General features: G+C 37.8%; 1 pseudogene; it reads left to right on the top strand.

The window, feature by feature from the left end:
- LOC122135809 overlaps positions 1–6267 on the top strand; it is a 68500-nt pseudogene extending 62233 nt beyond the window's left edge.
- The last annotated feature ends 679 nt before the right edge of the window (positions 6268–6946 follow it).

The following is a 6946-nucleotide window of genomic DNA, read 5'->3' as shown; positions in this document are numbered from 1 at the left end:
CAACCCAGCCAGTGTTGGTTTAAGATCAGGCATGTTTTGTGTGTTTCAGTGAGTGATCTGAGGATTGTTCTTCTGGGGAAGAGTGTGTCAGAAAACAGTCTCGTAGGAAACTTCATCTTAGGACGAGCAGCGTTTAAAAGTGAAGCTCCTCCAGATGTTGTAGAGAGAGTCGGAGGAAGACTGAAGGACAGACACCTGATCATCATCAACAGTCCTCAGCTTCTCCAGACGAATATCTCAGATCATCAGATCACACAGACAGTGAGAGAGTGTGTGTTTCTGTCTGATCCAGGACCTCATGTGTTCATAATCATACTGCAGTATAAAGACTTCACCGAGGAGGACCTGAGAAGAGTGAAATATATGCTGGACAGATTCAGTGAAGAGGCTATTAAACGCTCTGTAGTGATCACGACTGATGAAGAGACGAAAGCTAATGAATTCATTCAACGATTAACTGCTGAATGTGGAGGAGGACATCTGCAGCTTGATCGTGAAAACGAGGAATGCTGCTCTATAATATTGCAGCGATTAGAGCAGATCCTCAGAGAGAACAGTGAAGAGTGTCTGTATCATGATGCAGAAGGATCATCAGTCGATGAAGATCTCAGCAGATCGTTTGTTTCACTCCGAACAGAGGAGGAAGAGGAAGATTCGGATGCAGATGATGATAGAAAATCCCAAGACACTCATATAGAGAAAAAGGAAGCAAAAGGTTTTCTTCGTAATATACCAAAATTATCCTTTTGTAAGTATTCCTACTTTTGTAATTACATATTCAGCACCAGGTTAGTGAATACTAGGAACTTATAACATTAAACTGTTTTTGGGTGGGTGGCCAAAAACTGTGATTCTGTCATAATATTGTTAGTAGTATTAAGAGTTTTATGCCTAGACTACAGTATCTTTCTCGATGTATAATTCAGGCCAAGTCATTTTGTGTATAACCATTTGATTGATTTAGTTATGCATGATAGATCAGAGCTTCTCAAAACTCTCTAGTGGATTCAGAAGAACCAATTTTTTTTATTATTATTATTATTATTATTTTTTTTTTTATCAGGGTCAGTTTTTTGTTAAATTGAGAAGCAGTTCATATAAATATCTTTCTCAGTAATTTAAATGTGATCAGAGACGCTCATATGAAATGCTGTAATGGACAGCGGTTTCAATTATGATGCATCATTGCATATTGAATCGTTTGTATTGCAATTTCTCATAGTAAATGCATGCAGAGTGAATTAAGGTTAAATATAGGAATTGTAGGCAGCATCATAGGTTTGAGACTATGAGAACTGTTCTGTATTCATGTATTCAATACTTATCTTGCTTGATCTATCTGCTGCTTTTGACACGGTTAACCACCAGATCCTCCTGTCAACCCTACTGACAAAGGGCATCTCAGGAACCACACTCCAGTGGTTGTCTTACCTATCAGATAGGTCCTTCCTTCAAAGTATCTTGGAGAGGTGAGGTGTCCAAGTCACAACATCTAACTACTGGGGTGCCTCAGGGCTCAGTTCTTGGACCACTTCTCTTCTCTGTCTACATGACATCATTAGGTTCTGTCATTCAGAAACATGGCTTTTCATACCATTGCTATGCTGATGATACTCAACTCTACCTCTCATTCCATCCTGATGATCCATCGGTAGCTGCTCGCATCTCAGCTTGTCTAACAGATATTTCTTGCTGGATGAAGGACCATCACCTTCAACTTAACCTTGCCAAGACAGAACTGCTTGTGGTTCCAGCAAACCCATCATTTCATCACAATTTCACCATCAAGTTAGGCACATCAACCATAACTCCTTCAAAATAGCCAGAAACCTTGGAGTTATGATTGATGATCAGCTAACTTCTCCTCAGACCACATTGCTTATACTGTCCGGTCCTGCAGATTTGCTTTATTCAACATTAAGAAGATCAGGCCCTTTCTTTCGGAACATGTTGCACAACTCCTTGTTCAAGCTCTTGTTCTGTCCAGGCTAGACTATTGCAACGCTCTCTTGGCAGGTCTTCCAGCCAGTTCTATCAAACCTTTACAATTAATCCAGAAAGCGGCAGCAAGATTAATTTTTAATGAGCCGAAAAGAATACACGTCACACCCTCTGTTTATCAATTTGCACTGGCTATACCAATAGCTGCTCGCATAAAATTCAAGGCATTGATGTTTGCATACAAAACCACCACTGGCTCTGCACCCCTTTACCTAAACTAAATACTTGAGACTTATATGCCCCTCTAGAAGCTTGCGTTCTGCAAGTGAACGTCGCTTGATTGTGCCATCCCAAAGAAGCACAAAGTCACTTTTACAGACTTTTAAATTAAATGTTCCCTCCTGGTGGAATGACCCGCCCAACTCAATCCGAGCAGCTGAGTCCTTAGCCATCTTCAAGAATCGGCTTAAAACACATCTCTTCCATCTTTATTTGACCCTCTAACTTTTGCACTCACTATTCTAATTCTACAAACCCGATTCCAAAAAAGTTGGGACACTGTACAAATTGTGAGTAAAAAAGGAATGGAATAATTTACAAATCTCATAAACTTATATTTTATTCACAATAGAATATAGATAACATATCAAATGTTGAAAGTGAGACATTTTGAAAATGTCATGCCAAATATTGGCTCATTTTGGATTTCATGAGAGCTACACATTCCAAAAAAGTAGGGACAGGTAGCGATAAGAGCCCGGAAAAGTTAAATATACATATAAGGAACAGCTGGAGGACCAATTTGCAACTTATTAGGTCAATTGGCAACATGATTGGGTATAAAAAGAGCCTCTCAGAGTGCCAGTGTCTCTCAGAAGTCAAGATGGGCAGAGGATCACCAAATCCCCCAATTCCCCTAACTGAGACTTGTTATAGCACTTATATATCATTGCTCTTTTGTTGTTTTTGATTGCTTCCATTGTCCTCATTTGTAAGTCGCTTTGGATAAAAGCGTCTGCTAAATGACTAAATGTAAATGTAAATGTATTCACTCATTTATTACAGATTCAGATCCGAGACATGAGCGTGATCAAGAAAAGAGTACGTTTATGAACCAAGCAAGTTTTTTAACTGCTGTAACATTTACTAAATTTATATAATTGAAAAATATATCTGAAAATGTTGCAGTAACCTTTTGTTTTTTGGTGTTGTTGTTAAAGGAAGTGCACATGCGAGCAGGAAACAGAAGCTGTGTGTTGTGTTGTGTGGAAGTGATGGAAGACTGAAGGCCTCCGTATCAAATCTTATAAGAAGAAAAAAGCAGTTTCTTTCCCCCTTGCACCTGAAAGAGAAAGAGTGTGTGAGGAGACACGTGGAGATTCATGCTCATCTGATGAATCTGGTAAAGCTTCCAGCTCTGACTCGGCTCTCAGAGGAGGAAGTGATGCGTCAGACTCTCAGCTGTGTGTCTCTCTGTGATCCTGGAGTTCATGTTTTCCTCCTCATTGTTCCTGATGCTCCACTGACTGATGAAGACAAAGCAGAAATGGAGGAGATCCAGAGGATTTTCAGCTTGAGGATCAAAAACCACCTCATGGTTCTTATAGTCCAAGAGAAGAACATGTTTCGTAAACTTTTTAGTAGCAAAAGTAGTCTACTTAGTATTTCATCTACTCAGATGTGTCTTCATTCATTTGAAGGTCGTCAGTTTGTTTTGGAGAACAGCTCACGGGTTCCAGATCTACTGCAGCATGTGAAGAACATGGTACAAGAGAATGGAGGAAGCTGTTACACAACCTTCATGTACCTTCAGGCTCGAGTAGAACTGGAGAGAAACAGACACAGAGCTGAAATAGAGGAACTGAGAAGATCTATGATGAAACCTCAGTTAACAGCAGGTATTCCTGGGAAGTTTTTTATTCACATCACTTTTTTTAACTCTACTTTTACAAAATGATGAATAAATAATGTGCATTTTTGTTTTTATTCAATTTATGATGATCCTGTGAATTAAATTGTTATATTAATCTACCTAATTTTGCAATACACAAGTAACTGTTTTATGTGGATATAACTAGAAGAATAACAGAAAACAGTAAAAGTGTTTTTGTAATTACTACTGTAATTAAAACAATATGGTTTGAAATACCAGTCTGCAAATTTTAAGCGGCATAACAGTCTGGTTTGTAAAAATAATGAAGTGGATGACACTGGAAGCCAGACACATTCAGATTACAAGAGCCATGCTGCTCTGACATTAAAATTTGAATATTTTATGGTAATTGTAATTTTTTTGTTTTGTAAATACTATTGATTTTTTTTTTTTACTTTAAACTTAAAAAAAAAGAAAAATTTATTGACACAGAAACAGCATCCATTGCAATCAACATCAACAATGTCATGATTCTTGCCTGTGTTTCTCTGTCTTGGTCTTATACAAGAATAACTTCTTATTTCGAAATGTATTTCCCCAGTTTTTCTGTGTTCCTTTTCTGTGTTCCTGTTTCCCTACCTGCCTTACTGTTACGATAATAACCATCATTAGTTACTATAACAATTCATTCTGGTTCTTGTTAATTCCCTCAATAAAGCTCATTTGCTGCATTTGGATCCTCTCACCTTTGTCCTAGAATTGCCAAGTGTAACAAACAAATGTAAAAATCGAACCATGGTTGCTATAGTAAATGTGATTTGATTTTTCTTTTGTGTTTCACATCAGTAATTGTTCTTCTCTTTCTGTTTCCAGGTCTACCACACAATTATGTTGCTGCGAGGATTGTGCTTCTGGGAAAGACGGGTGTTGGGAAAAGTGCAACTGGAAACACGATTCTGAGAAGAGAAGCTTTTATATCCAAACTGACTTCTCGCTCAGTGACCAGAGAGTGTGAGAAAGAAAGCTCAGAGTTCAACAGAAGACGGATAACTGTGATCGACACTCCAGGCCTGTTTGATACTGGAGTTGATAATGTTGAGACCAGGAAGGAGATTGTGAAGTGCGTCTCAATGGCGGCTCCTGGACCACATGTGTTTCTGCTGGTGATTCAACTGGGACGATTCACTCAAGAGGAGAAAGATGCAGTGAAGATGATCCAGGAGATGTTTGGAGACAAATCCAGAATGTACACCATGGTGCTCTTCACCAGAGGAGAGATCTTAGAGGAACAAGGATTGAAGATTTTATTGAAGGCGATGATAGCTTGCAGACCTCATCAAGCAGTGTGGTCACAGATACCATGTGTTCAACAACAAAGACACTAAAGATCAGACGCAGGTTTCTGAGCTGCTGGATAAGATTGACTGTATGGTGGCAGCAAATGGAGGGAGTTTCTACACCAATGAGATGTTCCAGCAGGTGCAGAAGAACATCAGAGAAGAGCAAGAGAGAATCATGAAAGAGCGAGAAGAAGAGATCAAGAGGAAAGAAGAAGAGCTGAGAGCCAAATATGAAGCAGAAATAGAAGAAATGAAGAAAGAAAATGAGAGAGAAAGAGAAGAGATGCAGAATGAACTGAGAAAAAGTGAGGAAGAGTTCAGAAAGAGAGAAGAAGAGATCAAGAAAGAAACAGATGAAAATCTACAAAAAGAGCTGCAGAGAAAACTGAAGGAGAACCAGAAACTATTTGAAGAAGAAAATAAAAGAAAAGAAAAGGCTTTGGGAGAACAACAACAGAACTTCATAAAATACTTGGAAGAAAAGCACGAGAAAGAAAAACAAAAACTTAAGGAGAAGATTCAGCATGAAGCACGAGAACAAGCAGAGTGTGAATATCTCATAAAACTGGAAAGAGAAGTAGCTGAAGCTTTAAAAGAAGCTGAAGAACAACTACCATGCAGTGCAAAACGAGCTCGTGACTGGAGTCAGTTCGGAGGGTTTATCGGAGCAGCTGCTGGAAGTTTTGTTGGTTCTTTTGAAGAGATTGTGTGCTGGATTACCAGCATACACTCTAAATGTCAAGCTCAGCAGCAAACTGAAGGGTGAGTTCAGGTTAGGGTTGTAACGGTATGAGATTTTCACGGTATGATAATCGTCTCAGAAAATATCATGGTTTTATGGTATCACAGTATACGGTATTAAACAATCAAAACTTCAAAAAAATTTTTGGTTGAAAAAATGTTTGAAAGCATGTGTTTATTAAAATTTCATTTATTAAAAACAATCAAGTAAATTTCATCATTGATTATATATTAGTTTAACAACTTATATTTATAATTAATAAATCATAACTTCATAAATTCTGGTTTGACAATTTTTCTGGATTCTGTACTTTTATGATATAATACAAATATACTATCAAAAATGGTGGTAATGAAATTAATGCATTAAGCTTTAACAATTTAATTAATGTTTTAAAATGTAATCAAATGAAAACAACTTTTATCTTTTTATGTTTTCGCAAAAGACATCAAAAAAAAAAAAAACTAAATAAAAATATATTCAAAAAAAAAAATCCTTAAAAAAAAAAAAAATGTTTCTATAAGCTATTATTATTTTATAAGTAGGCTACATTATATTACAATCATCATTTCTGTCAATTTATTCGAGTTAAAAACCGGACTTTTATTTTGACGGGTTGTAGTGAAGAGTTTTGAGTGTCAGAGTGTATTTGACGGTGGTTTTCTCAAATAAAATGATGAAAGGATAATAAATTGTTCTCTCAGTGTTTGTGTTCACGTCCTCAGATAGTGAGACAGCAGGCGCTGTTAATCACTATGAGTGACGCCGGCGCATAATTGAGTATGTAGTACATGACACCAAAACTCCATCAGTGACAGAATGGAGAAAAAAAGGCATAAACAAAAACCAGTCTCAGTCCCAGTTCCACTCCTCCCATACTAAAACAAAACCACAATTCCAATCCCAGCATGCAGCAAAGTCAGATTGTGCAGAAGAATCATCTGTTTCCTGTGGTCTTGTCCCGGTGGTCGTCTGAGACAAGGTCTTTACAGGGGATCTGTCTCTGGGGCTTTAGTCCTGGTCTCCGCTGTCTTTCAGGGCTGTAGAGGT

Source organism: Cyprinus carpio, chromosome A3 (assembly GCF_018340385.1).
Source record: "Cyprinus carpio isolate SPL01 chromosome A3, ASM1834038v1, whole genome shotgun sequence".
Classification (NCBI taxonomy): domain Eukaryota; kingdom Metazoa; phylum Chordata; class Actinopteri; order Cypriniformes; family Cyprinidae; genus Cyprinus; species Cyprinus carpio.
This window is presented reverse-complemented; position numbering and strand designations above follow the sequence as displayed.